Below are 23,850 nucleotides of genomic sequence, written 5' to 3'. Positions count from 1 at the left end.
GTTTTCCGAGATCTTCACCGTCCTCCTTAACCTTTGTTCGATCACTCGCTCCCAAAGTTTCATAGTGACTCATTAATTTGATTCCCCGATAGTTGGCACAATCTTGGACATCGCCTTTGTTCTTATACAAAGGGATTAAGATACTTTTCCTCCATTCTGATGGCATCTTATTGTTTCTCCAAATTTTGTTGAAGAACGTCGCCAACCATTCGATTCCTCTTTCTCCCAAACATCTCCAAATCTCAATAGGGATGCCATCAGGTCCTACTGCTTTCTTCAACTTCATCTTACTTAATGCCATTTTGACTTCACCCTTTTGAATTCTCTGCAGGCATTCATGATTTATCATATCGTGATGGATACTTATATCTCCAACATCTTGTTGGCGATCTCCATTAAATAAGTCATCAAAATAGGACCTCCATCGTTCCTTGATATCCTTATCTCCAACTAGGACTTTCTGGTCCACATCCTTCACACATTTAACTTTTCCGAGATCTCGCGTCTTCCTATCTCTCATCCGAGCAATTCTATATGTCTCTTTCCCCTTCTTTCGTATCCAATCTGGTATACAGATCCCGATTCACCTTTGCTCTAGCATCTCATATGACCTTCTTTACTTCCCTTTTAGCCTCTTTGTATTTTTCGTAGTTCTCGTCACTCCTACATTTCCCCAATATTTTATAGGATTCTCGCTTACTCTTTACTTCTTGTCGTACTTCTTCTGTCCACCAAGATGTGTCCTTACCCGGTGGCATGCTACCTTTAGATTCCCCTAGAACTTCCTACGCTACTTCCCTTATACTATGCTCCATCTTAGTCCATATCGAATCTATATCTAAATCCATATTACAAGTCCAAACATCTTTTTTGGTCATCTCATCCACAAATTTTTGTTGATTCTCTCCTTGCAATTTCCACCACTTAATCTTAGTCTCTACTTGTGGTGTTTGTTTTCTTTTACATTTCCTACTTCGAAAATCAAGCACCACTACTCTATGTTGGGTTGTCGTACTCTCACCAGGGATCACCTTACAATCAATATAACTCTTTCTCCAATCACTCCTTACTAAGAAGAAGTCAATTTGGCTCGCATTACCGCCACTCCGATAAGTCACTAAGTGGGATGTTCTCTTCATAAACCATGTGTTCATGATACTCAAGTCATAGGCTGATGCGAATTCCAAAATACTGCTTCATTCTTATCTCCAAAACCATACCCTCCATGAACACTCTCAAACCCATCTCGTCTAGAACCCACGTGTCCATTGAGATCACCCCCCAGTACCATTTTTTCATCCCTAGGAACCTGTTGCACCACTTCCTCTAAGTCCTCCCAAAAAGCTTGTCTTATAGAGACATCTAATCCTATTTGTGGCGCATATGCACTAATGACATTCATAACCTCATCCCCTATCACTAGCTTGACACTCATAATTCTATCGCTTTTCCTAGACACCGCTACTACATCATCAATATACTCCCTATCAATAAGAATACCTACTCCATTTCTACCCTTATCCTTTCCTGAGTACCAAAGCTTATAACCCCAAGGAGCTATCTCTCTAGCCTTGGCTCCAACCCACTAGGTTTCTTGTAGGCACATTATATTTATACTCCTCCTCTTCATAACATCTACAATTTCAGCTAATCTTCCTGTCAAAGAACCTATGTTCCATGTCCCAAAGCGTAACCTACTACCCTTACCCCTACCCCTACCATTACCGTGGACTAGCTTATTTACCCGCAACCCTTGCATATTTGACACCACCACCGGGTCCTGGGGTGGCGCGCCACTTCGGGGCGACGACCTAGCAACCCTTGCACATTTATCACTACACCCGAGTCTAGGAAGTGCAGCACGTCTCTGAGTAGGGAACGCCCCAACGGTATTTATAGTATGGTTCATGTCATAAAATATGGCTAAGTTTTACGCTGGCCGCCACAAACCTACCGCAACCCTCCTCATTTGTCCGGGCTTGGGACCAGCTGTAAAGGCCACCAAGTGACCCTCACAGGCGGAGTTGTCTGGAGTCTCGTACCAACAACAACAACAACAAAGCCTTAGTCCCGAAATGATTCGGGGCCGGCTAAGATGAACCATCATATAAAACCGTGAAATCAAGTCGTGTCAGCGACACAAATTCGCTCCCTCCACTCCGTCCTATCCACTACCATATTTTCCTCAATTCTCAGTAAACTCATATCACTCTCGATCACCCTCCTCCAAGTTTGCTTAGGTCTTCCCCTACCCCTCACCACTACATCCCTTTACCACTCTTCGGTTCTCCTAACCGGCGCATCAAGCGCTCTACGTCTCACATGGCCAAACCACCTTAGTCGGTTTTCTCTCATTTTATTCTCAATAGATGTGACCCCTACTTTTGTCGTAATTATTTCATTACGCACCCGGTCCTTTCTCATATGACCACACATCCATCTCAACATACGCATCTCCGCCACCGACATCTTATGGATGTGGCAGTGTTTCACTGCCCAACACTCCGTACCATATAACAATGCTGGTCTAATTGCCGTCCGGTAGAATTTTCCCTTCAATCTATTAGGCATGCCGGGATCACAAAGGAAACCCGTAGCACTCTTCCACTTCGACCAACCAGCTTTAATCCTATGAGCAACATCTCCATCTACTTCTCCATCCGTTTGGATAATAGATCCTAAATACCGGAAGCAATCCGAGGCCTGAACAACTCTCCCATCTAGGGTGATTGTCCCTGCCTCCCTACTCCTATGGCCGCTAAACTTACACTCCAAATATTCTGTCTTACTTCGACTCAACTTAAAGCCTCTAGATTCTAGAGTTTGTCTCCATAGTTCCAACTTCCTCTCCACTCCTTCTTTCGTCTCATCAACCAACACAATATCATTTGCAAACAGCATGCACCATGGTATACCATCTTGAAGTGAACTTGTTAGTTCATCCATAACGATGGCAAAAAGAAATGGGCTTAGTGCGGAACCTTGATGCACTCCAATCGTAATAGGAAACTCTTCAGTCTTCCCAACACTAGTACGTACACTCGTGCATACTCCCTCATACATGTCCTTTATGATGTCAATATATTTCCGCGAAATGCCTTTCCTTATCAAGACCCACCAAAGTACTTCCCTTGGTACCTTATCATATGCTTTCTCCAAGTCAATGAAAACCATATGCAAGTCTTTCTTCTTATCCCGATAGTGCTCCATTAATTGTCTCATTAGATGGATGGCTTCCATAGTTGATCCTCCCGGCATAAAGCCAAAATGGTTTTCCGAGATCTTCACCGTCCTCCTTAACCTTTGTTCGATCACTCGCTCCCAAAGTTTCATAGTGACTCATTAATTTGATTCCCCGATAGTTGGCACAATCTTGGACATCGCCTTTGTTCTTATACAAAGGGATTAAGATACTTTTCCTCCATTCTGATGGCATCTTATTGTTTCTCCAAATTTTGTTGAAGAACGTCGCCAACCATTCGATTCCTCTTTCTCCCAAACATCTCCAAATCTCAATAGGGATGCCATCAGGTCCTACTGCTTTCTTCAACTTCATCTTACTTAATGCCATTTTGACTTCACCCTTTTGAATTCTCTGCAGGCATTCATGATTTATCATATCGTGATGGATACTTATATCTCCAACATCTTGTTGGCGATCTCCATTAAATAAGTCATCAAAATAGGACCTCCATCGTTCCTTGATATCCTTATCTCCAACTAGGACTTTCTGGTCCACATCCTTCACACATTTAACTTTTCCGAGATCTCGCGTCTTCCTATCTCTCATCCGAGCAATTCTATATATGTCTCTTTCCCCTTCTTTCGTATCCAATCTTGTATACAGATCCCGATTCACCTTTGCTCTAGCATCTCATATGACCTTCTTTACTTCCCTTTTAGCCTCTTTGTATTTTTCGTAGTTCTCGTCACTCCTACATTTCCTCAATAGTTTATATGATTCTCTCTTACTCTTTAATGCTTGTCGTACTTCTTCTGTCCACCAAGATGTGTCCTTACCCGGTGGCATGCTACCTTTAGATTCCCCTAGAACTTCCTTCGCTACTTCCCTTATACTATGCTACATCTTATTCCATATCGAATCTATATCTAAATCCATATTGCAAGTCCAAATATCTTTTTTGGTCATCTCATCCACAAATTTCTGTTGATTCTCCCCTTGCAATTTCCACCACTTAATCTTAGTCTCTACTTGTGGTGTTTGTTTTCTTATACATTTCCTACTTCGAAAATCAAGCACCACTACTCTATGTTGGGTTGTCGTACTCTCACCAGGGATCACCTTACAATCAATATAACTCTTTCTCCAAACACTCCTTACTAAGAAGAAGTCAATTTGGCTCGCATTACCGCCACTCCGATAAGTCACTAAGTGGGATGTTCTTTTCATAAACCATGTGTTCATGATACTCAAGTCATAGGCTGATGCGAATTCCAAAATACTGCTTCATTCTTATCTCCAAAACCATACCCTCCATGAACACTCTCAAACCCATCTCGCCTAGAACCCACGTGTCGATTGAGATCACCCCCCAGTACCATTTTTTCATCCCTAGGAACCTGTTGCACCACTTCCTCTAAGTCATCCCAAAAAGCTTGTCTTATAGAGACATCTAATCCTATTTGTGGCGCATATGCACTAATGACATTCACAACCTCATCCCCTATCACTAGCTTAACACTCATAATTCTATCGCTCTTCCTAGACACCGCTACTACATCATCAATATACTCCCTATCAATAAGAATACCTACTCCATTTCTACCCTTATCCTTTCCTGAGTACCAAAGCTTATAACCCCAAGGAGCTATCTCTCTAGCCTTGGCTCCAACCCACTTGGTTTCTTGTAGGCACAGTATATTTATTCTCCTCCTCTTCATAACATCTACAATTTCAGCTAATCTTCCTGTCAAAGAACCTATGTTCCATGTCCCAAAGCGTAACCTACTACCCTTACCCCTACCCCTACCATTACCGTGGACTAGCTTATTTACCCGCAACCCTTGCATATTTGACACCACCCCCGGGTCCTGGGGTGGCACGCCGCTTCGGGGCGACGACCTAGTAACCCTTGCACATTTATCACTACACCCGGGTCTAGGAAGTGCAGCGCGTCGCTGAGTAGGGAACGCCCCAACGATATTTATATTATGGTTCATGTCATAAGATGTGGCTAAGTTTTACGCTGGCCGCCACAAACCTACCGCAACACTCCTCCTTTGTCCGGGCTTGGGACCGGCTGTAAAGGCCACCAAGTGACCCTCACAGGCGGAGTTTGTCTGGAGTCTCATGCCATGTCATAAAAATGATTTAATGCCAAGTGTCGGAGATAATAATAATAAAAGCTACTCTTGAAACTTAACTATCATCTTAAGCTTGTGGTTCAAATGGTTGGTTTGAATCCTGGCAAATTGATGGAATTTCACCAGAGGGTAGGATGGACCTGTTTCGTAGACCAAGTAACATTCTTGAAACCAATCTTAGTGTAGACAGTTTCGGAAGAAATTAAGAATCTGATATTGCAGAGCTCCAAGAAAAATCAAGAGAATCCGTTGAACTTAAAGCAAACGACAAAATGAGATTCTCATACATAAATAACAATGCAGACTACCTAAAACTGTTTTCTCTAAACTAACTATAACTGAAAATAACAATAGAAGGGGGAGTGGAGAGATATTGTCTAGATTGGTGTGCTTCTGTTGTTCTTTGGTTTCTCATCTCACATCTTACAATCTCAACCCACAAAAATATTTAACGTTTAGTAAGATTCTTGAAACCAAACTTAGTGTAGACTGTTAGGCATGTTATCACAAGAAATGAAGAATCTGATGCAGACCTAGTGATTTACGGATCACTGGAAAATTATAGAATTTTTTGCATATGTCCTACTTAAACCAAAGACAAAATCAGATTGCAGTTCATAAATAACTATGCTAACAACCCAAGTATCTCCTCCAAACTAACTAATTCAAATGCTTCTGCATTGAAATTACCAACAAGGAATCTTAACAACATGGAATTTCTCAATCCTTCCGACTATAAATGCAAGTCACCGATTCCTTTTACTATCACTCAGCTCAAAAAAACTTTCCTAATATCTGAAATCTTTTTCCAGAAACAGAAAATAAGCATGATTAACCAAAAACAGCTCACTATGTTAGCAAAAAGATGGCAAGGGATTGTTGCCTTGAGAAAGAAAGGAATTTCTTTTCCTAAGGTCAGCAGCAACAAAAATGAAGGTTGTAGCTCATCAGGAAATTTTGTTATCTACACTAGTGATGAAAAGCGATTTGTCATTCCCTTAGTATATATCAACAATAACATTATCAAACAGCTATTCATAATGTTTGAAGAATCATTTGGGTTGCCAAGTGAAGGTCCTATCAAATTTCAATGTGATGGTGCCTTCATGGAGTATGTGGTTACACTCATCAAAAAAGGTCTAGCTAAAGATGCAGAAAAAGCGTTGCTTATGTCCATGGAACCAAGTTGTTGCTCACTGTATGTTTGTTTCCATGAAGGACAAACAGCTCAAAACTTTCCTGTCTATGGCTATTGAAGCAGTTCAGTTTTGTAAATATTTAATGTAAACTTGTAAATTAATCTGTGTTATATATCGTTCCCCAATTTACAATGTACATTAGAAACCATGAAAAAAACTACATTAATATATATTTTGTTTTCAGTCTTGACTTCCTGAAGAAACAAAATTCACCAATCAAATAATTAACCAGACTATATTGATCACAGGGAAGTTACATAGACTATTTGTTAGGAAATGGAATCCACAAACTCAAATAAGGAACTATATGAAGATGAACTGATGTTGATATAATATAATAGAAAAATAAGTCAAGCTACAGTGTTTGTCTCCCTCTCCTCTTAATCTGAAATACAGGAAAGAAAACACAACCACAGGGACTAGCCCTAGGAATCCCCTTCCCTAGGTGGATATCCCCAAAATAGTTATCACAATAATGGTTCCCCTTTTTGGTCTTCTACAGTATTATTTAAGAGACCTAAAGCACTAGCAGACAAAACACTACACACATCCCCATTACACGTGACTATCATTTCTCTTCCTTCTAGTGTATACCCTTAGTTGTTTGGGCCCACCATCTTTGTTTAATATCACATTGCTATCATTGCCGCCCGCTGGAAAAGGAGTCTTGTCCTCAAGGCTGAGTGAATGGCACTGAGAGCGGATAACAATTTCATCTTCCCATGTCGCTTCGTCCACCGGTTTACCTTGCCACTGAATTAACCACTGTTTCACTTGCTTCCCATCTTGACTTATGAATCGCGTTCCCAACACTTGTTGCGGCTGATCGGATTTTTCCCGTGGTAATTCAAAACCTGCTGGAAGTGAGGGCTCTGCCTGTATTTGTCCATTGGCTTGTTTCAGCATGGAGGCATGGAATACAGGATGAACTTTGGATTCTGCAGGTAATTTCAGCTCGTATGCAACCGTTCCTATACGACGTAGAACTTGGAAGGGGCCATAATAGCGAGCAGCCAATTTTTGATTTACCCTCCTAACAACAGATTGCTGCCTATGGGGTCTCAATTTCAGATACACCCAATCTCCGACCCCAAATTGCACATCCCGACGGCCCTTATCCGCTTGCAGCTTCATTTGTTGTTGTGCCTTGCTCAAATTGAATTGAAGCTGAGCCAGGACCTCTTGTCTATCCATCAATTCACGCGCAACACATTCCACACGAACCTCTCCTAGAATAAACTGAACCGATGTTGGTGGTTTCCTGCCATAAACGACTTCGAATGGGGTCATGCCCGACGACACATGAAAGGTTGTATTGAACCAAAACTCTGCCCACGGAAGCCAATGCGCCCACGAACGAGGTTGTTCAACTGAAAAACACCGTAAATAAGCCTCGACACAACGGTTAGTGACTTCCGTTTGTCCGTCAGTCTCGGGATGATAGGCGGAGGAGAAACAGAGTCGTGTGCCTTGCAGCTTAAAAAGTTCAGACCAGAAGTTGCTCATAAAGATAGGGTCCCGATCGCTTACGATCGCTGTTGGTATCCCATGGAGGCGGACTACCTCTTTCACAAAAGTTTCAGCAATGGAACGGGCAGTATAGGGATGCTTCAAAGCGATAAAGTGAGAGTACTTACTCAATCTGTACACCACGACAAGAATTGCATCAAAACCCCGTGATCGTGGAAGTCCTGTGATGAAATCCATGGCGATCTCCGACCATACCACCTCCGGTATATGTAATGGTTGCAATAAACCGGCTGGAGCGAGGGTAGAGGCCTTGAATCGCTGACAAATATCACAATTGCGTACAAATGTTTGCACCATCTTACTCATTCCCACCCAGTATAAACTGCCAGCCAGCCTGCGGTACGTTCTGTAGAACCCTGAGTGTTGAATGGCAAGATGCCTCAAACTCTTTTGATCAGTGAATACGCGAAAACTTCTTCCCAATAAGTAGGTACGCCAATGTTGAATGGCAAGGGCCAACCCCATGATTTCCTTGTCATATGCCGATTTGGCCAAGTTTCGCTTTGCTAAAGCTTTGCTAAAAAAAGCAATGGGCCTGCCCTGTTGCATTAAAACAGCGCCCACTCCATTCCTAGATGCGTCACACTCGATATCGAAAGTTTCCCTAAGGTTAGGGAGAGAAAGCACAGGAGCAGTAGTGAGTGCAACCTTCAAAGCTTCGAATGCGGTTTGAGTTTCAGCAGTCCATGTAAAATTATCCTTCTTTGTCAGTGACGTAAGGGGTTGAGCGATCTTCCCATAACCCGCAATGAATTTCCGATAGTAGCCCGTTAACCCGAGGAATCCCCGCACTCCTTTTACTGATTTGGGGACGGGCCATTCGAGGACCGCAACGACCTTTGCTGGATCCATCTTCACGCCCTCACCCGTAACAATGTGCCCCAAGTATTCCACAGATTGTCCCCCAAAATGGCATTTCTTAAAGTTAGCCACAAATTGGTGCTTCATCAGTACGGACAAAACATCTTCAACATGGCTCAAATGCGACTTCCAATCCTTGCTAAATACCAAGATGTCATAAAAAAAAACCAAGACGAACTTTCGCAGCATCGGGCGAAAAATATCATTCATTGTTGCTTGAAAAGTTGCCGGAGCATTCATCAACCCAAACGGCATTACTAAGTACTCGTAATGACCGTCATGTGTCCGGAAAGCTGTCTTTTCCTCATCCCCTGCTTTCATCAAAATTTGATGATACCCAGCTTTCAAATCTATTTTAGTGAAATAGCACAAACCGTGAAGCTCATCTAATAGTTCATCGACTACCGGAATCGGATATTTGTCTGGCACTGTCACTTTGTTCAATGCTCTATAATCCACGCATAACCTCCATGTTAAGTCTTTCTTTTTCACTAAGAGCACCGGACTCGAATAAGCACTGACACTCTCTTTAATTATCCCCTGTTCGAGCATATCAGTAACTTGACGCTGTATCTCATCCTTATGGAGATGTGGATATCTGTAGGGTCGCACACACACGGGGCTGCTGCCCGGGATTAAATTAATGGAGTGAGATATTTTGCGTACCGGTGGTAACCCTCTAGGTTCTTGGAACACTGTTGGAAATTGGTTCAATAATTGCTTCAGCTGTTTCTATTGCCTTGCTTGTAGTTCTTGGGGTGGACGGTCATGTGTTGGTGCAACCGCAACTATGTTCGTCTCCTCATCTCCCAACCAAGCCTGTAGTGAATGGGTCTGAGTATCGGACTGCTCTCCTCTCAACTCAATCTGTTTGTTCCCGTTCCAAAACGTCATCTTCCCGGCCTTCCAATCATGACATACCTCACCCAATGTCTGTAACCATTCCATTCCCAGAATTAGGTCTAAATTACCAATATCTAAGACCAACGCCTTAATTCGACAACTGAAATTTCCCACTGTAATTCTGATGCTCGGGCAAAATTGCGTGACTCTTACTTGGTAACCATCTCCCAATCGGATTCGCCATTCCTTTCCTGCCTCAAAGGTTAGTCCCAACGACTCGACTAACCGTTTCGAGATAAAATTGTGGGTTGCCCCACTATCGACAAGGATTGTAACCGGGATTCAGCCAATTGCCCCACTGAACTTACTAGTCTTGAGATTTACTTCTCGATTCCCAGTCAGTACATTCCATTCCAAAACTTGGCATTCCCCACTCTGATTCTCTGATTCTCCCCTTTCACTTGTTTCAATTGCCTCTGCTACCACAATTTCCCCATCTTCATTTACTTCCTCATCATCCGCTAAAAGTAAAATTCGCAACTTAGCCTCCGTGCAACGGTGATTGGGCGAGTATGGCTGACTGCACCGGAAACACAGTCCACGTTTCTTCCTTTCATCCCACTCCTTTTGCGTTAAATGTCTGGTTCCTCTGTTGCGCAGGTTGGAGTTTTGCGCAGTAGAAGATGCTGTGGAACTCTCTCCTTTAAAATTAGAATTAGGTCTGAAATTAGAATTAAGTTGGGCTGACTGCTGTGTTAAATTCCTGCCTGCTGACCCGGCCCATTTAGACTGTTCTCGGCCCATTGAAGACCCAGTTAGGTTAAAACCCCTCCAAGTGTGCCCAGGCACGTGATCACTAACTCCCTTCTCTCTCAAACTCCAATTTCCCCTTTTGTAATTAGCACCGCCACCCTTGCTTCTTCCCTGTGGCGTTTCTGCTGACCTAGCCAGTCTCATGGCCTCTAATCGATTTGTGGGATTGTGCATATGGACTTGGTAGCGGATATCATCATTCAATCCTTTGACGAAATACCCAACGTACTGCAACTCTGGTTGTCGGGGTAATATTGCCGCCACCGCCGCTTCGAACTCTTCTATGTACTCTGCAATTGTCCCTGTCTGTTGTATTCCGGCCAGTTCCTCGTAAGGATTTTGAACTTCAAAATGGCTGAAACGTTGCAACAAGTCTGCCCTGAAAACTTCCCACGACAGCTGGGGCTCAGATTCTTTTAAAATCGTAAACCAATTAATAGCAGCCCCTTCCATACAAATTTCAGCACTGTCAATCCACAATTCTGTCGGTGTACCGTTTATCCGGAAATACGTTTCTGCTCGTGTAAGCCATCCTTTTGGGTCTGTGCATTCAAAAAGAGGTAACTTGACTCTTCTTCCGGCCAAGTGTTGCGGCTGAACCACCATATTGGTGGTGTGGGTTACGTTCTCACCTCTCATTTCAAGTTGTCGTCTTGGCCCCGGGGTAATCGTTTGACCCATTTGCATCCCTTCACCGACGCTTCCCTCGGCTATGCTAGCTCTCATGCCCTGCCCCCGAGAAACCGACGCTTCTTCACCCACTGGTCGTTTCTCCGGTCGTCAGTTCCTCCACAGCCACCTGCATCGCAGAAACATTTTGGGACAGCCTCGTGCCCTGGTTCCCCATACTAGCAAGCTGCCTTTCCACCCCCACAAACCTAGCATCCATACTTCCAAATCTGGACTCAATATTGTCAAACTTCTCTTCAATCTGAGGATCCATGCTTTCGCCGGCGTTTGGCATCCGGCAGGTCGGACCAAATGTTAGGAAATGGAATCCACAAACTCAAATAAGGAACTATATGAAGATGAACTGATGTTGATATAATATAATATAATAGAAAAATAAGTCAAGCTACAGTGTTTGTCTCCCTCTCCTCTTAATCTGAAATACAGGAAAGAAAACACAACCACAGGGACTAGCCCCAGGAATCCCCTTCCCTAGGTGGATATCCCCAAAATAGTTATCACAATAATGGTTCCCCTTTTTGGTCTTCTACAGTATTATTTAAGAGACCTAAAGCACTAGCAGACAAAACACTACACACATCCCCATTACACGTGACTATCATTTCTCTTCCTTCTAGTGTATACCCTTAGTTGTTTGGGCCCACCATCTTTGTTTAATATCACATTGCTATCACTATTCTTCTGGTTTACTATTATTTAGTGTCCTGGCTGATGTCAAATTGATTTCTCACTGAAAACTAGAAAAGAAAAAGAGGATTATGATAGGAATTAACCTAAATCAATTTCTAGCAAGAAATACACTACAAAATGGTCTGGGAGTGAGACAAACTTAAGTAGATTGAAAAAGAAGCAACATGGTGAGTCCACAAACACTAACCAAAATTGCAGGAAAGTGGCAACAACATATTCATGCAGCTTACTACTCTTCTTGTCAAATATGAAAAATGGATCACAACTCATGAATTCCTCAGATTTCTGCTGGGTTTTTAATTGTTCAATGTGCTCCAAGATGTCAAATTGTTCTAACATACAGAAATAGCTGTTTGATAGACCATTACATCTGTCAGGTTTATAACCAACCAAGATCTAAGTCAAAGATAATATCGATTAGGTTTATGTTGCTTATGTAACCAGTCATCTGTCAGAATCCTTTTTTAATAAATATGTGAAGTTCAGCAGAATACCTATATAACTGAAGATAACTGTCTTCTTGGTTATGTAACTAGTCATATGTAGTCATATGTCAGAATCCTTTTCAATAAATATGTTAAGTACAGAAGAATACCTATACAACAGAAGAGAATAATTTCGGAAAAATATGAAGTCTATTATCTTCTTACAGTTCCAAGAGAATCAGAATCAAATAAGTAGAAGTAAGGACAAGGGTAGATGCAAAAACAAATGAAAGATGGGGAACTTATTAGTTTAGACAAAGTCAATTCACAATCTTCATAAAACTCTGAACAACTAACTGTATTCTCTTTTCCACAAGCTTTAGTCAGATTCCTAATTTAAAAATGATTATATTATTCTGTTTCCAAGGCATCCTTAGATATATAGTAAATGATAAAAGAGAGCTGCTCATAGTTTTCATCAAAAGCTTTGTCTTGAAGAAAGTATAGACTTCCTACCATTTATCAACAACAGATTCATAAATAACAAGGAGAGTTTTCGATTATCTCAAACAACTATCAATAACTCAACCATTTCTACCGAAACAACTATCAATAACTCAACCATTTATCTTAAGTCAAAGATAATAGCGATTCGGTTTATAATCTAATCGTCTTAAAATTCTGAACAACTAACTGTATGTCTGGATAGTCTCATACCATGTCATAAAAATGATTTAAGGCCAAGCGTCAGAGATAATAATAAAAGCTACTCTTGGAACTAAACTATCAGCTTAAGCTTAGGATGGACCTGTTTTGTACACCAAGTAACATTGTTGAAACCAATCTTAGTGTAGACAGTTTCGGAAGAAATTAAGAATCTGATGCTGCAGAGCTCCAAGAAAAATCAAGAGAACCGGTTGTACTTCAAGCAAAGACAAAATGAGATTCTCATACATAAATAACAATGCAGACTACCTAAAACTGTTTTCTCTAATCTAAACTAACTATAACTGAAAATAACAATAGAAGGGGGAGTGGAGAGATATTGTCTCTTACAATCTCAACCCACAAAAATATTTGAAGTTCAGTAAGATTCTTGAAACCAAACTTACTGTAGACTGTTAGGCATGTACCACAAGAAATGAAGAACCTGATGCAGACCTAGTGATTTACGGATCACTAAAAAATTATCGAATTTTTTGTATATGTCAAACCAAAGACAAAATCAGATTGCATTTCATAAATAACTATGCTAACAACCCAAGTATCTCCTCCAAAACTAACTAAGTCAAATGCTTCTACATTGAAATTACCAACAAGGAATCTTCACAACATGGAATTTCTCAATTCTTCTGACTATAAATGCAAGTCACCAATTCCTTTTACTATCACTCAACTCAAAAAAACTTCCCTAATATCTGAAATCTTCTATTCTAAAAACAGAAAATAAGCATGGTTAACCAAAAGCAGCTTGCTAAGATAGCAAAAAGATGGCAAGGGATTGCTGCCTTGAGAAGGAAAGGAATTTCTTCTCCTAAGGTCAATAGCAATAAAAGTGAAGGGCGTAGCTCATCTGGAAAATTTGTTATCTACACGAATGATGATAAGCGATTTGTGATTCCCCTAGCATACATCAGCAATAACATAATCAAACAGCTATTCAGAATGTCTGAAGAATTATTTGGGTTGCCAAGTGAAGGTCCTATCAAATTGCCATGTGATGGTGTCTTCATGGAGTATGTGGTTACACTCATCAAAAAAGGTCTAGCTAAAGATGTAGAAAAAGCGTTGCTTATGTCCATGGAACCAAGTCGTTGCTCACTGTATGTTGGTTTCCATGAAGGACAAACAGCTCAACAATTTCCTGTCTATGGCTATTGAAGCAGATCAGTTTTGTAAATATTTATTGTAAAATTGTAAATTAATCTATGTGTATCGTTCCCCAATTTACAATGTAAATTAGAAACAAGGAAACAAAACTACATTAATATATATCTTGTATTCAGTATTGACTTCCTGAAGAAACAAAATTCGCCAACCAAATAATTAACCAGAAAAAGAAACATTAATATATATTCTTCTGGTTTACTATTATTTAGTGTCCTGGCTGATGTCAGATTGATTTCTCACTGAAACTAGAAAAAGAAAAGAGGATTATGAGAGGAATTAACATAAATCAATTTCTAGTAAGAAATACACTACAAAATGGTCTGAGAGTGAGACAAACTTAAGCAGATTGAAAAAGAAGCAACATGGTGAGTCCACAAACACTAATCAAAATTGCAGGATAGTGGCAACGACATATTCATGCAGCTTACTACTCTTCTTGTCAAATATGAACAATGGATCACATCTCATGAATTCCTCAGATTTCTGCTGGTTTTTTAATTGCTCAATATGCTCCAAGATGTCAAATTGTTCTATCTTATAGAGAATAACTGTTTGTGGAAACGGAAACTGAAAGAGAAACGGGAAACGGAATTTCTGAAAAACATAGGAAACGGAAATGTGGGGGAAACATGTAAATATTAAAAAATATAGGGGCATATTTATACATATTAAAAAATATAATTTTATAAAAGTACCAAATCCATGGAATATAAACAATTATTACATGTAAATAGAAATTGATAATTCAAGGAATACAAAAACTTGTTACTTTTATAGTGCCACTAATAACATGTGGCATCATGCATGTGTCTTGGGTCTTGCAAATAAAAACTCTAAGTTTACATAATCAGATTCAAAAAAGAAAATCATTCTCAATACTCACTGAAGAAGAAACACCAAGATAGATCAGAAAAACCAAGACAGTTCCGATGCATGTGGCATAGGAAATTCAGGATTATCAATTCATATATCATTTTTAGCAGCAACACATGTTCATACATGCGTTGTTCTGAAGTCTGAAGATTTCAAGGTTTCAATGTCGCCCAAAAGAAGATTCAGCAATTCATAGGAGAAAGAAACAAGTGTTAGGTGTTTAAATATAAGTAAATTTGAGACTTTTGGATTGAATAAGAAGTTTAAATTTTTCAGTTTTCCTAATTCCTATTTCGCAATAGGAATTTTGATTTTTCAGTTCTCTCAAGCTGTCTCTGAGTTTGGACACTGAAACTCTCCTTTAGTTAGGAAACGCGTATCAAATTTTTCTTAATTGCAGAAACGGCCCGGAAACGTTTCGTATCAATTTCCGGGCGGTTCTGTTTCCCACATCTCCAAGAAACGCTGAAACGCAGATCTCTGAACGTTTCCGTGCTTCATAGCTTCTTACCATTTATCAACTACAGATTCAGAAACAACAAGGAGAGTTTTCTATTATCTCAAACAACTACCAATAACATCTCTGAAGCTTTTTAATTTAAAGGATATTGCATATACGAAAAACCAGAAGATCAAAAGAAAACCTTATTAGAGAGATCTCGTTAACATGAATCATGCTATTTCTAGCAAACTAAACCCTGCAAAAATAGTCTGATTCATTATTTGTGAGTTGAGACCCAGACTATTAATCACAGAAAAGTTTCTGCTGGATTTTTATTATTATTTGATGATGCTGAACTGATTTTCGTTAATTTAGTTGTTCTGAATATTAGAAACTAGCTGAAGATTCCATCGAGAATGTAGCACAACACAACATTTAGTTGTTTGTTCTTACTGAAGCTGTAAGTTTAATTAATACATATATAAACTTCGAGAGGTTACATGCGAAAATTAATTTCAGCAATTTCACCTGTTTGTTTCTTATAATATCTCTCTTTTTATCTTGTTAATTATCGCTACTCTTGTGGATTAGGCAAGATTATAATAATTTGTTATTAGGGCATAACATAAGTCATGTTGTTTCTTTCTTTTCTTTTTTTTCTTTTTTTTGCATAAACTTAGTATTAGTCTAAATGCAAAAGCTTTTACCCAATAAAGAGACCAACAGACAGATAGGGATTGCAAAATGCAGGGAACTCGTGACAGTAAGCAATTATTTGGAACCCAATTAAACCGAACTCATCAAACTATAAATATGAGCTACTAAGGAATTGCCAACACTATATCTGCACTGATAATATTATTAGTCTTTGATGATTTTCACAGTATATAGAGAGAGATACAACTTTTCATAATCAGCAATCATCCTATTCAATTTCCTAGAAAATCTTGGAAGGTGACATTTATTCGGACTATACAACTGCAATATGAACATTTGAACTGACCAAATCCAATAGTCTCATACCATGCCATAAAAATGATTTAATCCTAAGAATCTTGAAACCAAGCTTAGTGTACACCGTGATGCATGTTTAGGAATTAAGAATCTGATGCTGCAGAGCTTCCAAGAAAAATCAAGAGAATCTGCTGTACTTAAAGCAAAAGACAAAATGAGATTCTCATACATAAATAACAATGCTAAGTACCCAAAACTGTCTTCTTTAAACTAATTATAACTGAAAATAACTGTGATAGGAATCCTAAATTCCATATGGATCACAAGAAAAATTATAGAATTTTCAACATGTCTTTAAACCAAAAGACAAAATTAGATTGCGGTGAATAAATCAGATCGAGGATTCCATACAAATCTGATATAGCGAACCATAAGTATGAAATCCTGAGTTGCTCTCTTCTTCTTACTTCTCCTTTCCTGCATATGCTTACATCAAAACTCTACACAAAGATCTGGTCTTTTTTTACTTGAAATCATCTGGTTTTCTTCCACAGGAGCTACCGCGTAAAAGCTTTGGAAGAAAGCAGACTTCTAGTGCACATATGCAAAAGGTATCTAACAGCTTTTGTAGGGTTTCATTGGAAGGAAGTAAATAATAACCACATTTCTTTCCTTCCTTAACCACCAGGCCTTCTCTCCTCTTTGCTTTTTACTAGCCAATTCTGTACCATTTGAAATACTCCTATTGGCAGCTATATAGCATTGGATTAGTGTTCTTTGCTTCAGAGGAGCCGTTACTTTCCTCGAATTAAAGTACTAACAAGCTGCATCCTGCATCAGGTTATATTCAGCTAGTTCTGCAAAATGACTGTTGCTAAAATATAAAAGTGAAGCCAGCAGACATTGAAGTGTTCACCAACTCCCACAAAGTGATAGCCCTGTAGATTCATTCCCCATGGTTCGATCGTTGAAAAACTGGGTGCAACTCTAAGTGTGAAGGCAATTTGACACGATAGGCCAACTTGCCAACTCGTTTTCCCGCCGGAAATGGACCCTCATGTTGCCGCACTACAGCCCCTTATGCAGCTTGGCGATCCTTCGGCTTTGGTGTGGGAGAATTTTCACCATCATCATGTCACATTCCTCGAACTCATGGCAACGCCTTTTTGCATAGGCCCATTTTTTCATTTTCGTTGCTGCCTTGGCCAAAGAAGAATGTGCCAGCTCCCTCTTTTCATGCCGACCGCAAGGTCCTGGGGTGTCGTTGGCTGCTGCCCAATGGCAATCTGAATCGGGCTTGCCCCCAAGGATGCAAATGCTATTTCGGATAATTTCTGGATTTAGAGAACCCATCCATTAGCCTATTAAATGTAGCAAGATCAGGTATAAATCCCCTATCCAACATCTCATGTACTAAAGCTTCTTTTCCCTTCCTTTTTCCTTCTTTTGTATATCCATACACCAAAGTATAATATGTCATCTCATCTGGTTCTAAACCTTTGCTAGAACCCAATAATCTTAACTTGTCAGCATCATCCGTTCTTCCCATATTGCAAAGATCTTGAACGAGACAATTGAACGTTACGATATCCAAAACCATTCCCTATTTAAGCATCCTTTCCATCACCCCAAATGCTTCTATTTTCCCCAATTTCCTCAAACCATCTATCAAAGTGGTACAAGAAATCAAAGAAGGAACATTTCCGTTCCTCCACAACTCATCAAACAACCGCAAAGCTTCACTGGCATTTCTTCTCTCACAAAGCTTATCTACAAGGCCACAGAAACCAAAATTCCTTGGCAAAGCCTTTTTTTTCGAAAAATCAATCAACATTTCACAAGCGTCCAAGATTCTTCCTTCCCTGCAAAGTCCATCAACCAAAATCTCACAAGTCACAGTTGAAAACTCATAACCTAAATCATTCATCTCATATGCCATTTGTACTGCTTCCTCAAACTTCCTCTCTCTAAAAAAACCCTTAATCAAAGTATTAAAACTAACAACATTAGGACTACATCCTTTCTCCTTCATCTCTCTAAACAACTCCAAAGTCAAATCAAACATGTTATTCTTACAATAGCTACTAATCAAGATATTGAAAGTAAACACATCAGGCTTAACTCTATCCTTCAACAATCTATGATAAATTCCAACTGCCTTATCATGAAGACCACATTTCACATACCCATGAATTAGAACATTATAAACAGCTACATTAGGTCTTCCATCAATCAATTTCCTCATGGTCTCAAAAGCAATCAATGCATCATCCAATTTGCCTGCTTTACAATAAGCGTTTAAAGCAAATTGAAAAATTGGTTCAATTCTAGAGCAAGAAAATAAACCTTCAGAACAGGGGCAGGGATTCGAGGCCATGAAGGAGAGAAGAGAAGTGAGACCAGAGAGGCGGTTAGTGATGGCTAGAGTTTGTGCCATCCATTCAAAAGTCGAGTGATCATGTCGAAAAGCGTCGATTTTGGAAGCCCAATTGAAGATGAGAAGATCATAGTGAGAGAATTGCGGGTGGTAATGGAGCTTCGATTTCAAAAAGAGGAGGTTATAAGGGGTAAGAGGCTTTTTAGAGAGGTGAGTATAGAGGAAGCGAAGGAGATGAGAGTGGTTAGATGCAGGGGTGAGAGTAGGTGGTGGGCCTGGTAGAGGAGGTAAGGGTGGAAGCGGGGGTGGTGAAGGGGTCCGACTCCGATCAAGTTTCCTCAAGATGGGCAATGGAAGGTTCTTCTTGAAAGACATTGGCCCTGTTTGGTAAACAACCTTTTGAGTTAAAATTAGAGGTTTGAGCAACTTTAGAGGTTTTGACAAGTCAAATCTCTAATAGTGGTGTTTGGTGAAGAGAGGTTTGAAAGAGCTTATTGTCCATAAACCTAAATAATTAAAACATTTTAATTAACAGTTTCCATAACTATAAACTCAAGCACAAAACTCTCTTACGGCTACTGTTCGATTTCTTCACATTTCCTCCATCTCTACGCTTTCTCATATGACCACCAAGAGCTTGCCCCATCGGAAAATCAATCCCACAAATTGAGCATTCATGAATCTTCGGCTTCGGCGGCAAATAATCTCCGGCGAGTTTTAGCTTCTTATGGCTTCCACTTCTACTGTGGCCGCCTAATCCTTGAACCGAACTGAATTTCCGATTACATATCTTGCATACGAAAGAAGCGCCATTAATGGAGGAGTTGTTGTCAGATTCGCCGACTTTGGATAGTAACATCAAGCAATTCACCGTCGTAATGGTGGAGGAGTTCTTGGATTGGCCGACTTTGGATAATAACATCAAGCAATTCGACGTCGTATCTATGGCTTCATAATCAGAATCGCCGGCTCTGATTATGAAGCCATAGATACGACGTCGAATTGCTTGATGTTATTATCCAAAGTCGGCCAATCTGAGAACTCCTCCACCATTACGGCAGTGAATTGCTTGATGTTACTATCCAAAGTCGGCGAATCTGACAACAACTCCTCCATTAATGGCGCTTCTTTCGAATGCAAGATATGTAATCGGAAATTCAGTTCGGTTCAAGCATTAGGCGGCCACAGTAGAAGTGGAAGCCATAAGAAGCTGAAACTCGCTGGAGATTATGTGCCTAATTTGCCGCCGAAGCTGAAGATTCATGAATGCTCAATTTGTGGGATTGATTTTCCGATGGGGCAAGCTCTTGGTGGTCATATGAGAAAGCGTATAGATGGAGGAAATATGAAGAAATCGAACAGTAGCAGTAAGAGAGTTTTGTGCTTGAATTTGAATTTGAGCTTGAGTTTATAGTTATGGAAACTGTTAATTAAAATGTTTTATTTATTTAGGGTTTATGGACATAATTAATCTTAGTCCATAATAAAAGCTATTCTTGGAATTTAACTATCAGCTTAAGCTTGTGGTTCAAATGGTTCATTGACATGGTATCATAACCTTTTAGATCAAACGGTCGAGGGTTGAAATCCTAGCAACCCCATTTATTGATTGAATTTCAACAAACGGTAGGATGGGTCCGTGTTGTACCCACTTCAAGCTAATGGAGCATTAACTATATGTTTAAGCTTTGGGATAAGGTGCAAAAATACCCCTAACGTTTAGAGGAGCAATTTTACCCCTAACGTTGGCAGCTAAGAGCAATTTTACCCCTAAAGTTGATAAATTGAGTCAATTTGAGAAATAATTAATCAAATTGTCTTCTCGATCATGAATCTTATCATCTACACTTCATATATACGTTATTTTATCACTAATTAGTAACAGATCAGAAACATATGATTAGACGTGGAAAAAAAATTCAAAAGAAATTTAAAAAATATACTATATTTTGTATGAGTTGGACAAAAAAAATTCAAATATTTCACCGAATTTAAAAATATTAATCTCTAATTCAGTTATTAAATCTGAAAAAGTATGAAATTTTTTTTTTTTTTTGGAAAAAAACGAATTTGCAATTGGTGTAGAATAAGGAACAAAATGTGTATGTTGTATAATAATGTCTCAAAAAGACCCAACTTGTCAATGTTAGGGGTAAAATTGCTCTTGGCTACCAACGTTAGAGGTAAAATTGCAACATTTTAGACATTAGGGGTAAAATTGCTCTTGGCTACCAACGTTAGAGGTAAATTGCAACATTTTAGACATTAAGGGTAAATTTGCTCCTGGATGTAAACGTTGGGGGGTATTTTTACACCTTATCCCTTAAGCTTTTGGTTCAAATGCTTCCTTGACACCAAGTAACATTCTTGAAACCAATCTTAGTGTAGACAGTTCCGGAAGAAATTAAGAATCTGATGCTGCAGAGCACCAACAAAAATCAAGAGAATCCATTGTACTTAAAGCAAAAGACAAAATGAGATTCTCATACATAAATAACAATGTTAACTACACAAAACTGTTTTCTCTAAACTAACTATAACTGAAAATAACAATAGAAGGGTGTGGTTCTGTTGTCGTTTGGTTTCTCATCTCACATCTTACAATCTCAACCCACAAAAATATTTAACGTTTAGTAAGATTCTTGAAACCAAACTTAGTGCAGACTGTTAGGCATGTATCACAAGAAATGAAGAATCTGATGCAGACCTAGTGATTTACGGATCACTAGAAAATTATATAATTTTTTGTATATGTCCTGCTTAAACCAAAGACAAAATCAGATTGCAGTTCATAAATAACAATGCTAACAACCCAAGTATCTCGTCCAAACTAACTAATTCAAATGCTTCTGCATTGAAATTACCAACAACAAGGAATCTTAACAACATGGAATTTCTCAATCCTTCGGACTATAAATGCAAGTCACCAATTCCTTTTACTATCACTCAGCTCAAAAAAACTTTCCTAATATCTGAAATCTTTTTCCAAAAACAGAAAATAAGCATGATTAGCCAAAAACAGCTCACCAAGTTAGCAAAAAGATGGCAAGGGATTGTTGCCTTGAGAACGAAAGGAATTTCTTTTCCTAGGGTCATCAGCAACAAAAGTGAAGGTTGTAGCTCATCAGGAAATTTTGTCATCTACACTAGTGATGATAAGCGATTTGTCATTCCCTTAGCATATATCAACAATAACATTATCAAACAGCTATTCATAATGTCTAAAGAATCATTTGGGTTGCCAAGTGAAGGTCCTATCAAATTGCCATGTGATGGTGTCTTCATGGAGTATGTGGTTACACTCATCAAAAGAGGTTTAGCTGAAGACATAGAGAAATCTTTGTTTATGTCCATGGAACCAAGTTGTTGCTCATTCTATGTTAGCTTCAGTCAAGGTCAAACAGGTCAACAATTTCCTGTCTATGGTTACTGAAGCAGTTCAATTTTGTAAATATTTCTTCATATTGTAAATTTTTAATTGACAGTGAAGGAGGATAGCCTCTCGATTCGGGGAAGCCCTTTTCTAAAGTGACAGAGTGAATCCCTAACGAAAGTCAACTTGTGCTTTCAGTTGAATTGTGAATCCGTTAGTGTTCCCTGGGTAGAAGTTATCAATTGTTGAAGAGTTATATTATTCCACAATTTACAATGCAAAATAGAACAATTAAATCAAACTACATTAGTGAGAAATTTCCAATCAAAACAAAAGATCGCCTGTAAATTAAAATATAATTGATGCAATAGAACACCTATAACTATATCTTATTTGTCATTTCCATAAGACTCGTGGTGTCTGTAAACTTCTAGATCAATCTAATTCGTTTAAGTAAGAAACAAGCAAATGTATGGTACAAACTTCTTAGGAAATATCTTACCGCCTGTACTCCGAATCCACTGCACTGAGACAATCTAAAAAGTTTTCAGGATTTCCCAGGACGATTTAATCAGATTTGGGGATGAACCCAGCTCACGGACGAACCTGAATACAGAAAATAAGTGTTTCGGTGCCTCTTGGAATTGTTTTTGGAAGCATTCAACTATACAAGGAACAAATAACCTTTTCCGGTTTGAATTACCTTCATAAAATTGAATCGATTGGGCAATCTTCAAAGTTTGATACTTGAAAAATAGGAACCGAGCCACAAGAGATACACATGAAACAGACACGGGATGTAAAGAGAAAAGCGCTGAGATTATAGATCCGATTTAAAGGAGAGAGGCTGTCAGAGCGAGAAGGGCTGTCAGAGCGAGAAGGGCTGCCAGTGCTAGAAATCGGTGAAGGAAGGAGACGATAGAAAATGCTGAGTGGCACTGTGGCAGTGGTAGTGACCTCTTCACGGCCTTAGTATCCGCGCGCCCTGTATGTGCCGCTGTCCCCGGGTGTAATTTGGTTAATAAAACGTGGATTACTAAACCAAGCCATGAATTTCCACCCCTAGCCCCGTGAAAAGACCAAACTACCCTTTACCCAAAATTAGAAAAAACACAAAACCTTTCAAATATCCTACACACTCTTTGATTAAATCCGGACTAATTTGTGAACCAAAACATGGAGTGTAACAACAACCGTAAAGGGAAAGCGAAAATAATAAGATTTACCGTTTTTGTTTTTTGATTTAAGTTAAAAATTGAATCTGTGGATGATTTTTTAAAAACGCCGGAATCGCAGTCGGGTGTATGAACATCACGCCCGACCTACGGTTCCGGCGTATGAATATCACGCCCGACCTGTGGTTCGGGCGTGAGGCTATCACGCCCGCACTATAGGTCGGGCGTGATATTCATACGTCCGCACCATAGGTCGGGCGTGATGTTCATACGCCCGAGGGGTTTTTTAAATTTTTTTTTAAAAAAAAAATTATAGTTAGGTTTTAATTAAATTGTTAAATGTTTACATTAATTTGGGGTTTAATTTATATGTGAAATTTTGATATTAAT

General features: G+C 39.4%; 1 pseudogene; it reads right to left on the bottom strand.

The window, feature by feature from the left end:
- Positions 1-15,143: 15,143 nt before the first annotated feature.
- LOC136225430 (pentatricopeptide repeat-containing protein At2g36240-like) lies at positions 15,144-19,453 on the bottom strand (annotated as a pseudogene).
- Positions 19,454-23,850: the final 4,397 nt, after the last annotated feature.

This window comes from Euphorbia lathyris, chromosome 4 (assembly GCF_963576675.1).
Source record: "Euphorbia lathyris chromosome 4, ddEupLath1.1, whole genome shotgun sequence".
NCBI classification, from domain to species: domain Eukaryota; kingdom Viridiplantae; phylum Streptophyta; class Magnoliopsida; order Malpighiales; family Euphorbiaceae; genus Euphorbia; species Euphorbia lathyris.
Note: the sequence above shows the minus strand (reverse complement) of the source record. Positions and strands in the feature narration are given on the sequence as shown.